Source organism: Sturnus vulgaris, chromosome 8 (assembly GCF_052056855.1).
Source record: "Sturnus vulgaris isolate bStuVul1 chromosome 8, bStuVul1.hap1, whole genome shotgun sequence".
NCBI classification, from domain to species: Eukaryota; Metazoa; Chordata; class Aves; order Passeriformes; family Sturnidae; genus Sturnus; species Sturnus vulgaris.
Genome location: NC_142250.1, coordinates 13,758,609 through 13,771,238, shown reverse-complemented (window position 1 = coordinate 13,771,238; position 12,630 = coordinate 13,758,609). Strand labels below are relative to the sequence as shown.

The 12,630-nt window shown below is 39.7% G+C and overlaps 1 long non-coding RNA gene across 1 annotated transcript in view; it reads left to right on the top strand.

Moving 5' to 3' along the window:
- LOC148222999 (uncharacterized) overlaps positions 1 to 12,630 on the top strand; it is a 42,771-nt gene that overhangs the window by 29,657 nt on the left and 484 nt on the right. The window contains exons 2-3 of the long non-coding RNA XR_015805025.1: positions 11,862 to 12,037; positions 12,480 to 12,567. This is a non-coding gene — a long non-coding RNA (uncharacterized LOC148222999). The remainder of the gene's footprint in view (positions 1 to 11,861; positions 12,038 to 12,479; positions 12,568 to 12,630) is intronic.

Here is a 12,630-nt window from a genome sequence, read left to right as displayed (position 1 = left end):
CTGGGCTGGTTTCACAAGAAAAAGCATCAACTGTGTGGGGGGAGGGAAGAGACAAAGGGTGTGATTTATCGATGTGCACTTTGCTATTTGTGACTAACAAAGAGATGGTTCACAAATGTCTCAGACTCAAAGCTGTGATCTGTCAGAACTGCTGAGCTGGGGAAACACTACCACTAAGTAAAAATAGATTGGTCAGCAGTTGCAGACTTATCTGTAAGCAGGTCATCCCATACTATCTGCATGTGCAGCAGGCAGACCATTTTGCTGGGTTAGGAGTAAGATAACTTTGTTGTTGTGTTATGTTTATCAATCAATGGTTTTAATTATTTACATAATTGACTAATAAAAATTCTCCCTGATTAACAGATTTTTTTTTTCCTGATTTGGTTTACACTTGCTTTATTACAAGGTGATTTTTCATTTGAAATAAATACTTTATTATCAAAGTGCAGAAGGCTTTTATCACTTCTGAGGGAGTGGAGGAGTAAGTGTGCAGAGGCAAAGGAATACTGACATCTGTCAGGAAAAAAGATATTAAAGGTACTACTGATCCGTGTTAGTCTGATAAAAAATATTTGAAGGCTCTGTGAAATAGTTGTGAGGGTCCCCATATTTTTTTGAAGTCTACTGCCATTTGCAAAAAATCAACCTTTATCAATGATGAAAAGTATTTGGTTTAATATTATAAATACTTTAACACTTCTCCTATGCTTTGTGAGAATGTTGATTGCATAATTTGTAAATACTCTTATATTTAATAAACAATAAATCTAATGCGTATTTACAGTTTTCTTAACACCTCAACTCCAACACAGTTGTGTATATATATATATATATACACATCATAGAATCAGAGACTATCCTGAATTGGAAGGAGCCCACAAGGATCATCAAATCCAACTGAGTCCTGCACAGGACCATCCCTAAGAGTCACACCATGTGCCTGAGAGCATTGACTGAATGCTGCTTGACCTCCTGAAAAGTCAAACTGTTATCATGGCTAGTTATGTGCATATGAATTTGCTCATCATAAGCCCGAGGCAAGCTTTGCTGTGATTAGCAGATCCCATCACAGTAAACAAGTGGTGGCATTGACTTGGCTCGTGAGATCCTAATCCACACATGTATGTCATTATAGCTCGTGACAGTATCTCTGGAGTGGCAAATACATTGTGTGTGTCACAGTAATGAGTTTGTAGAATGTCTGGAAACACTGGAAGAGCATCCTGAGTAAGTTGTTATACCAGGACTTCCAGGGGAAATGGACTGAGTTGTATAGTACATGTTGGGTTGTGGGACTTTGAAATGCTAGCTGAAAAGTGTGAGCCTTGAAAAAGAGTCTAAGCAAAGCAATCTCCTGGCATATGGACCAGGATCTAGTTTTATTTTTCTTCATCTCAGTGGCTTTATACTCTTCTAGCATTAAATAACTTTATGTTCCAGTATCTGTCATTGGCCATGTTGGCTGTTTCCCTTGACTAAGAAAATGTTCTGGCTTGCTTGTTTCTGTCTTGAGAAAAAAAAATTTATTGGACTAGTGACCCAGAGCACCAACACAGTAATGTGATTGAAGTCTTCAAAGACTATTGTGGGTTCATCTACAGGCCTAGAAGTCGGATTAACACCTGCAGGATCAGAGTGAATTACACATTTATGATTTCCAATGGATAGAGATTTAATGAGAAAACATCAAACTGACTTAAGATGTAGCAGCCCGGTAAGTGATTTTCAGCCAGGTCAGGCAATGGGTGTTTAGTGAGGACTGCACAGTGCAGGGAATGAGGAATGCACACAGCTAAGCTTACCTGGGGCTTCCTGCCAACTTCCAGCAGACAGGTAAAACTTTCCTTTGTCTCTTCCTGCTTGTCAAATGCTGTGGTATTTGTCCTGGTCTCTGTGCACTGACTCTGAGCTCCGTTTCCAGCTAGTGACTTGGGGCAACTCACTTTGTATCACAGACCACCTTTGGGGTCTCTAATAGCAAATGTGCTTTTCAATTACTCCCTTTTGAGATGAATAATAATAATGATGATAATGGAGAGCATGTGGTTAATGTTCATGCAACACTAAGAGAAACAGACATGAGTTATTTCCATGAACAACACTGTATTTCTATTACAGAAAGATAAATCATAAGCTTATTTTGCACTGGAGCAACAAAAGTAAACTGTGTTCTAATACTTGGAGTGAATTTTTTTCTGGCATCTAGGTAGGAAGTAATTGAAGTGCTTTTGCTGCAGCAACTGTGCAGATTAGAAATACTCCGTGTCTGCTAAGGCATCATAGCTCTGCTTTTTGGTACCTGATGGTTTAAATGTCTATTGTTAGCCAAAGGTTCTTGAGCCAGTAGCTAATGAATTGCTTTTTGCAAATGGAGAGCATTACCGTAATTCTAATATGTGTGCAATATTTCCAGCTACCAGTCTTTGCTAAGCTTTGGATCACCCTTATACAAAAGCAGTGAAGCAGATGATGTGCAAGAGGGAAAACTGTCACTGCCAGATCCTGTGTTTCAGAGCATGTCCACTCACACACTGGAGACACTGAGCAGCTGCCTCAGTCAGGCTCTGAGCTGAGCTGGCTGATGACAAAATCACTGCGTTTATTCACTGGAGCCAGTGCAGCTGATGAAACCCTCTACTAATAACTCTGGAGTCAGCATTTTTACACTATGCAGGGGGAAAACGTTGAACAGGTGGCACATTCTATTTGGGAAAAAAATTTACTCTATTGCCTTTGCCTTTAAACTCAGTCAAGAGTCCTGTCCCAAATGTTGCAATCTCTGACACATGGGACTGCCTTTAGATGCTGACTAAGGAGATTGCAGGCTGAGCCATATGTGAGCTGCTTGCTGATTTGTACTGGGTCATGGATGGCAGCAAAGCAACTTTCCCAGGTTCAATGCACAGCTTGGAGCAATGAGGCCACTCCTGTGGGCTCTGTCAACAGTGGCTCTGGGCCACTCTGTCTGCCACTCTGCTCTGTGATTGCAGCCAGTCTGTAACATCCAGTACCGAAGTCTGGAAATAATGTGGGCCTGGGACCCTAATTTCCTCAGGAAGAGGATCCTGGTGACCCCTATACAGGTAAGACACCTTAAGTCAATCCTGACATTTCACTGAACGTTTGTGCTGGACAGGACATTGACGTTGAGCTTGTCCTGCCCTGAGGGTGTCCTCCTGAAGAGCATTCACTGCTCCCATGCAGTGATTCATGTCCTTAGTTCAGGTCCTTTCCCTGTGCCTCATGCCAGCCCTTGTGCTTTTATGTCTGTATTACAGAGTCTTCAGGGAAGCACTTGAACACTTGGTGGCAAAAGGCTCATTAGCAGACAGAGGAATTACACAGAGAAGTACAGTAAGATGTAGGCAAGAAGAATGTGAATTTCAGAGTTCAGGGAGGAAGTTGGAAGTACAAACAAAAAAGTTCAGAGGACAAATCTTTAGTGTGATCTCATAGTGGAGACATTTTGAATTCCAACTCATGTAGGATTGTGTAGTGACATTAAGTCACCTTGCTTAAGTTAAATTCTGAGTCATCTTTATGAAGTCATTGCAGGTTTCTTATGGCAATAATCAATAAAAACTTCTTTTCGGTCTTATTTCATTTCTTGGAGGGAAAACTATTTTCAGGAGTTCTCTCTCGTGCGTAGTCACAGGAAGTTTGAAGAGGACAGGTACAATGGCATTTCAGGATGTAGTTGAAAAGACTGAATTAGATTCAGAATGAGTGCACAGAGCAAATTAACTTTGTCTGATAACATCCAGCAAAAATAGTTTGATTACTATTGTAGAGCAAGACTCCTATGCTAACAGCCACAAATTTGCCATCTGTGGGACACTTAGCTAAGGTTAAATCTTTGACACCCAAAATGGAAGATGTTGAAGGCAGTAGGTGCTTTAAGATTACTTCTGGGTTGTGATTTGAGGTTTTTTGTTTAATAGCTTAGAAGAAGCTATTACTCTTAACTTCACGCTCTGATAATGTGGTTCCAGTTGGTTTGTGCTAGAGCCTCCTGTCACTACTCTCTGTCTATTTAAACTTCAAGTCCCCAGTGACTTGAAAATCAGTTGTGACAGAGCAGGCATTCTTGTTTCTAGTCTTCTACAGAATAAGATGTCAGCAGGTGACAACCAGTGTTTCCTTAATATAGTTAACAAGATTCAAAGGACTTAATCCATGGCCCTTTGTTGTGAGTGTTTTACTATTCTGACAATGTTTCCCACTAGCATCTTAGGTGGTGGGTATTGAGGACTGTCAGCTTAATGTCTAACACAGTACTTCAATGTAGACTGCTTCATTTCATGTCCTCTAACCTGTGGAATCTTGTTAAAAATTATTGTGTTAGGCATGCAAAATAAAGTAGATTGACCAAAGGCAGTGCCTGCTTAGCTTCTTGGAAGACTCCATTGAGCCAGTCTCAGGTACTTTTAACCTGTGCTTTTCTCTTGTTTCCTGGCCAGTGGCATAGAAAGCTATGTATGCTTTGCTTCAAACAGGCAATTTTTTGTTTAATTTGTTTTGGCATTAAGCATATTTTCCATGTAGACATACAGCAGCCTCAGAAAAAGTGCATACAACATCTCTACAATAGATCCCAAGAGAGCTGGGATTGTGGTCAGTAGAGTATAGATAAATTCCCTACAAAATAAGATGTAAGTAGTTACTATTACATAGGGGGGACACACTGTATTATGCAGGGATCCCTTATTACTTTAGGCTGTTTCTGTGATACCCCCACAAGTTGTGGGGGCACCTTTAGGTTACCAGCCTGCCAGTGTGGCTGGGGACTGCACTGCCTGCATAAGCCAACATCTCATATGTCCACACCCCTACAAGTCTCTGCTCTAGGACCTTATTTCTTACAGTCTCCATGACTGTTAGTTAGAGGCATTGCTGCCTTTTAACACACCAGACATCCCTTTCATTCAGACATGCCTTATGCAAAGCATTTGCTGCAGAATCAGTAGAAAAAACTTAAGGCAAAACCACCTTCCCCATGGGAGCACTTTCTCAGTACTTGTTGATGAAATATGTCAAGACTCTCTAAATTGACTTCTTAGGTTCACTGCACGGTTTCTCTTTCAATCAAATCTTTTGTTCTGTCTGTACCTTAGCTGTATATATTTTGTTACTCCTTCAGTGGTTGATTTATTGGTGGAGAGACCAGCTGTGCCTAGTTTACATGAGCTATGATATAGGAGGTCTGAAAAGGTCTGGTTTAACTTAGAAATATTGGAGCTGTAAAACTGATGATTGCAGGTTGATAAAGCATTGATTTACCTGATTCCTGTTTACCTGGATCAGCCAAACCAGTTTCTCCCAGGTGTTAACTGACCAGTGTTTCAGTGTAGAAAGTGTAATGGAAGAAAAGGCCATTTCAGATTGTATCTCATGAATTTTGTTTGTCAGAATCTAAGGGACAAAGGCAAATACTTCCAACCTTTCTCTTCCAATTATTGCATGCTGAGCCTGCTCCACAGCTATTGCCCTGCATCCAACACCACTTTGTGTGGCCTCACTTGTATTCACTGAGCTCTTACTTTTAGTTAAATGCTGCTATATGTGCTAGCAAAACTGAAACAGCTGCTTTGAATTGCTCTGAGTTGGGGGAGTTAGAAACAAGAAGTGTTTCCTTCATGCTGCTTCAGAGAAACTCCAAGCAAGACAAATTTCTCTGAGCTAAGATACAAGATGCTCCACAGCCCAAAAAACAGAAACAGACACTGAGTAGCTGAACTGACCTTGGTAACTTAAAAGAGAAACTACCTAGCCGTTGATAATAGGAGACGTATATGACTGTCAGCTCATCTTGTAACACGCATAAATTAAAAATACGATGGTAACCTACTTTTGGTTAACTGCTTTAGGTACTTAAAGTTTCTCTTATCTTTCTCCCCTGGGCTCTGATTCCTGCTTTGTAAGTTCATGGAAGTCAAGGCACAAAGGAATAGCAGAATATACTTTTAAGGATTTATATTATTTCTATGAGTGTGTGTAAAGGTAGGCATAATTTCGCTAAAACAGAAATCTATCATTCCTTTTACATGAAAATGAGAAAAATAAATATGAAACTGTCCTCGGTGATTTGATTTGCAACACTAACATGAAAAAAACCCCTTTTACTTTTATAACCTTTTAAATACCTATTTTGTACAGGCAGAATTCCATTTACTGTTATCTCGTGCTGTTGTTGCTGTTTTTATTAAGGAAAGTGCAAGTCAGAGCCTTGTGCCACGTAATGGGTAACTGGACAGAGGCCCTGCCTCTTATTCTCAAATAAACCTTCTGAAATATTTTGCAGTTTCATATAGTTGTGTATCTTTTAGAAAAGAAATGGTGTCAATGTATACTTTGGAAAGCTGTCATGACCTGGCATTTTGAACGGGGACCTCAGGGAAGAGAGGGTTGTTCCCATTTCCTTGAGAAAATCAATCCACATCTCCCTGTGCATTAAGCCTCTAACTAAAGGAACTTGCACCCTCAGCACTTTGTGAAGACTTTCTGCTAAATCTCCAGCGTGGTCCGTTTGACCAACACGTTCTCCACTGTATGGAGCCTCAGGGCCGTGCAGGATGTTAGAGGGTCAGGGACCTTGTGCTACTGGGTGAATCCCTAGTGGGCTGGCCAAGACTTAGCATCCTTCATTTTGCTTTTTGTTTGCCATGATGATTTTGAGAACTTTCTAGTCCTTTTAAAGTTCAAATTATGATTAAATTCCAAAGTTAAAGAACAGATATGAGTTATGGCACATTTTCTGCTGTACGTTATTCTTCTTTTGAGGCTTGTTTTCTGTTTTTTGCTTTTTTAGGAAAACCAGGTTGTACTAACATGCTTGCCATCTTGGTTATGGCTACCTACAGTTACAAGTACAATAGACTATTTTCCTTTTAAATAGTTGCTTTTGGCCATTTAAAATCTTGTTGTAACTTATGCAGCACTCAGTGTGGCTCCATGTGGTATAATTCTGAAATTTTAATTTCAAAATGTTTTAGGAAAGTACACACTGGAAAAGCCTACATTAAAGAACAGTATCATAATATTAGGCACTCAACACGAACAAGGTTTACCTTTTCAGTCTGAATTCATCCCCTTTGTTCAGAGTGTTTGTACATGCAATTGTGTATTCTTGCATTTACTGGACTCTGGGCTTAGTCAATGCACAGGAAAAACAGAGTCCTTCGTTAGTCTCAGGTATGTTATTTTGAGGTTACATCATTGGGTTGAATCCTAGGAAGTTACAAGTTCCAGCACTAGCTCTGACACTCATTCCTAGCTGTTCCTGAATGAGACTTGTCAGGCATATCAGTGAGCAAATAAAAAATGCATGGGGCAATCTCAGTCCTAACATTTCCTCACAGGCAAGCTCTTGATTTCATTTTTAATGTAATGCTCTTTAAATGTAGAGACCGTGTGCATGTGTAATAGAAAAACACATCCTGTTAGATCGATGGAATACAGGGGCAAACGTGCCTCTATAAAGCATGGCGCAAATGAAGATGTGTGACCTGACTATCTGAGTGCTCTCTTTTATGGCCATGATATCATATATTTAAAGTTACAGTACAGTGTGAATCCAGATCTCTTGAATTAGCCAGGATCATATTTCCTGGTTTCTAGTGATAACGATTTAGTAACACATGGTGCTGAAAGTAAATCAGATTATGTAGATCATTTAACCCAATACAGGTTAACTTAGAGGTGAAGTCCCTTATAAGTCCTGATTCTGATATTTTTATACTAATTCCTATAATGACAAAATTAATTGTTATTCCATTGAATGTGATCTTCTCTTCATTAACTTTGGTGTGCCTTCATGCTTATATTCATAACTGAATAATGATTTTGTCAGCTCTTCCCTGACAGAATTTGACTTGATGATTTTGGAGACTGAAAACTCTCAGGTCACCATTTCCCCTGATGGCACTGGGGCTGACCCACCAGTGACATTAGTTATAGTGCCTCTATTCCGACCCTATGAAAGTTTGAAACAACCAAGGCCCTCTCGTTGCCACTACAGCATGTACTGAACCCTGCTGTGAGTGGCAGGAGCCAGCAGGAAGAGTAGCACTGCTGGGGAGTCTTTCTTGGCTCCTTCATGCAAAGCTGGCTGTGCCTCTTCCAAGGAGCACTGAGGCAAAGTTAGACCTGACAAGATTTTGGAGCTTAGTTGCTGAACTTAAAGCATACAAGATTTGACACTGCTCATGGAAGATAGACTTTTTTCACTCCAATTCAACTGGTTTTCACACTGAAACCCAAATATTTATATATTTTGAGTTACTTTCTCTACCTTACTAGTTATTTCTAAAATTATAATATTTGAAACGTCTTTTCTACATTTGCAAACTACCTTTTCAGGTTTGAAACCTCTAGGATATACTGTGGTTATGTTTTCAAGTTCTCTGCAGCCAAGAGTATTAAGGAATGAAAAAATAAAATGAAAGTTCAGGTTCACAAACATTTACTGGTCATTTAGGATGTGTCACAGCTTTATCTGGCTGTTACTATTTTTAATTAAGTTCGTAATGGAGTATTTTTTAAGGTAACCTACAAACTTCAGAAATAGTTGAGTGGGTAAAGCTGACTGCACCTTGGACAGAATCACTCTCCAACATTCACCTTCCTCAGGTCACTACAGAAGTACTGCAGCTGGCAGGGAGCTGGAAGCTTGCCTTGGTCATAACCCAGGCTGGAAGTTCTTCATGAACTTTATGAACAAGTAGGGAATTGGGGTTACACGTCTCTCATGAGGGCTGTTATATTTGACACCAAATTCTAAGAAACTAGGATGAAAATAATATTTTTATTGTTATGATCATAGTAGTGTATTATCTGCTGGAAATGGACCTGGAGAAGAGTCAACAAAGGATGTTTTCTATTTTGTTAGCTGGTTTTAATTTATCAGCTGCCAGTTTCAATGTATTTCTCTAACTAGTTTTTGGAAAAATATCTACCCCCTACCATTCAGATTCTGATGGAGGATATGTGAATATCCTTGTGCGTGTTCATAACATTTCCAGGCACATCCCAAATGTTTGTTTAAAAGCCAGAAAAATCCAGCCTTCAAAGTTCAGAAGAACTTTACTGCTCATACTGATGCGAAGAGATTTATCACTCCAATATCTGTTAATACCTCAGGGAAATTAATGTCTCTTGAGTAATGGGATAAATGTTGAGCCTCAATGCCAAGGTGCCCGTGGGTTACAACTGTTGGGTTTATGTTATAGTATGGTTCCAGGCAAAAGAGATTGTCTCTGCAAATGAGATAACCATGAGTCACCAGCCCTGTTTCTGTCCCTGATGCTAGCTGGGGATATTCCTGCGGCGGTGGAATGACAGCCGCCAGCACAGCTCTGCTGGATGTCCTGCTACAGGCACACCAGGGTTGCAGGCTCTCTCAACGAGGCAGTGTTCATCATCACAGCAAGAGGTTTACATCCTCCTTCACTCACACTCCTGAAATCCTGCTGGCCCACAAGAGTACAGAAACCATAACTTTGGATTTCACTGACTTGTGGAATTTACATTACTGAAAGTACAACAGTCGAGGGCCAGTGTGTATCACAGTGACCCTCGCTCCAGATGCCTTTTTCTGACATAATAGATGCATCCATGGCACTTCCATACAATCCTTAGAACAGAGACATGAAAACTGAGCTTTTATTTCCTGTCAGTTTAGAGGGCTGTAAGAACACAAATGCAAGATGACATGAAATTCTGTGTAGAATTGAAAGAAGAAAACACCTGTTGTTTGCAAATATTGGGAGAATTTATTTCCTCCTCACATGGAAATGCTCCAGCATTGTCATTCTGCACTCTATGGAAACCTGCAGCAATAAAGGCAAGCAGGTGAAAATTTCAGATAAATCAATGCCTGACTTGGTACTGACTTCTGATGGCACCAGACACTGAGCCTGTGATTTATGATTTCATGATGGTTTTGATAGTTAAGTTTATGCTTTCAGTGAAACAATCTGATGGCCAGGAATCAGGTAATTTTTGTGGATTAATGTATTTTCAGAAAGGCTCTATATTACATTTACAGTGACACAAACTGCTATAGTTGGAGGAACTTATAATTTTATTGCCAAGAAGAAGAAGCGAGGTCAGGTAAGGGCAGTCCTGGTGCAGCCAGCTTCCAGGAGGGACAGCTTTGTCAGGTCACCAAAGGACACTGGTTCTTCCTGGTCATGGTCCTAGCCCAGGCTCATGGTCTATTCTGCTTCCCCTCATACAGCATCTTCAGTTATGCCAGTCCCTTGTCATTGTTTTCACAGGAATCCTGGTTTTGCCTTGAAATCTATTTATTGGACAATCCTAAGCTCTTGCTTAAACTTCTTGTTATCAGGACAGTTTGTAGAACTTTCTCCACAATAATGATTTCTTTCCCCTGACTTGAAAGAAATAGCTTCTTGGTTCCCTTCTCTAGGTGCCACCATGGAGATATCTCCTAGAACAGGTTTGCTGCTTCCTTATGGTAATCATTGTTTCTGACCAATTCATAGCACTTTTGGATGAGTATTTTGGGAAAACACACTGCTTTGAGCTCTTTCAGTGCTCTCAAGTGAACAAAAATTAAAATAGATAATGTGGATACTGTGCAGTTTATATGTTAGCTGTATCTAACAAGTAGAAAAGAAAAAATTGACAGAAGGATAAGAAAACAAAGCCTAGGGTCTGTGGAAAAACATGTATATAAGAACGTCAATTAAGTGTGACATGTAGATAAATTCTTTGTCACTGTCAGGATCAAAATTTGATCTGTCCTTTTATTATTACTATTTACCTCAGGAAGAGTATCTGTTCAGTGCCACCCTAGTTGTAACTGTATGAAAGACTTGACAGTTTGATCACAAAATAATATTGAATAACACTATTGAATAATAGTGTTGAATAATGTTAATAACCTGGTTTTGTAGTTTTAAAATAGTTTTTTTTTCTGCATGATCAACAGCAGCACCTTTGAGTGACAACATGACAACAGACTGAGTTTTTACAGCAGCCATCATAGCATGAAGGGAAAAAAGTATTTAAGTCCTGAACTGATCAATAATTGGATTTTAAATACAATATTCTAGGAGGAGTTTTACCTGAAAATATTTCAGTGTTCATGCATGAGTGTTTGGAAAACATGGAAAGGTGGAACAGTTCTCAAGTGTCATGCCCTGAATGCTAAATGAACATGATCTAAGACTTCTGATGAAACCAAGAAACAGTTATCAATTAACATCAGTTTCAGGAAGCATTATTGTATCGAGACATCTCAGGGTGCCTTTATAAAAGAAAAACCTACAATAATTTAATAGCTCAGCCTACTCTGCCAAATAAATGAGTCAAAGCAGGAGGGGGAAAAAAAGAGAAGGAGTATGAGCCATAGTTCCACAATTGCACTAGCCTTCAGGAAAGTGTTGATTTACTTCCAAAGTTTTTCTGCTAGGAGAGTGATGGGAGATGTCACTGTAAAGCTTGAGCTTGTCTGGGAAATTAAGGACACCTTGCTTTTTTAATTCTCCATTTACAAGCACTGATTTTCATTCAGTTCTCAAAAGGTCTTCAGACAAAGAAACCAAGTGAATGACGTGAATGTGTATTTTATGCATAGTGGAGCAGAAGTTAGCTGTTGGAAGGAGATGGTTGCTATAGGCTTGCATCGCTCCTGTAAACTCAAGGGCAGATGGTTCACAGCCTGTGTTGGGCCTCTTCAGGGATGTGGAAACCAGGCTGGGCAGGAAGGGTTTAAGTTTTTTCTCCTGAAGTTTGAATTTCAAGTGGAAAATTTAAAATGCCTCCATTTTGATAGGCTTTTGCAGGGTTTGAGAGATGCTGCAGTTATGTTATTTTTGTCTTCCATATGGTAGGCTATGTTTCCTGGATGAACTATGTTTCCTCAATATACCGTTGCTGACCATAAAGGACAACAACTCCAGGAAGAATGGTGACTACATTAGCACGAAAGACATGATCACAGTAGCTGGATCACAGAAGACACCCATATTTAGTCCTGTTCTCATCCAGCTTGGCCAGTTTTTTCCAGGTGTGTTGTATGTAAGCTACAATCCTCTGAAAACACATAAAACTGCTTAGCTTAAAAGCCTGGAAATCAAATGAAAAAATTATTCTGGTGACCTTAGTTCTGTTCCTTGTATGACGAACATGATGGCATCTAAAACCAGTTTTAGTGTGCTGGAGCAGAGCCTGAAGCTGGCAGAAGAGTACAGCTTTGGCTTCAGTTGCTGAGATGCCAGAAGAGATTGTAAGTCCTTGAAATTCTTCCAAGAAGTCACTTTGTCCTGGATGAAAACTGGCATTTATCAGTGTGGATGATAGTGGTGTATTTTAGATGGCATCAATATTGATTTGTATACTGCACGAGCTTTTAAATATGATTTAAGATAAAGCTTAGCTTAACGTAAGACATTTCTCCACAAAGCATTGATTTAATGTTAATGTTTTATATGTTGCTTTCTTTGCTACAGACTTTCCTTTGGTTCACGGAGACTTCCCAAGTATCCTTCTCAGTTCCCTCTTTCAGGCACTTGCAAAAGCCCCACAAACACTTGACACGTGAGTAAGCATTCAAAAGTTTAATTTATACTATTTGACAGGCAGCTTCAAAAGCAATTACTT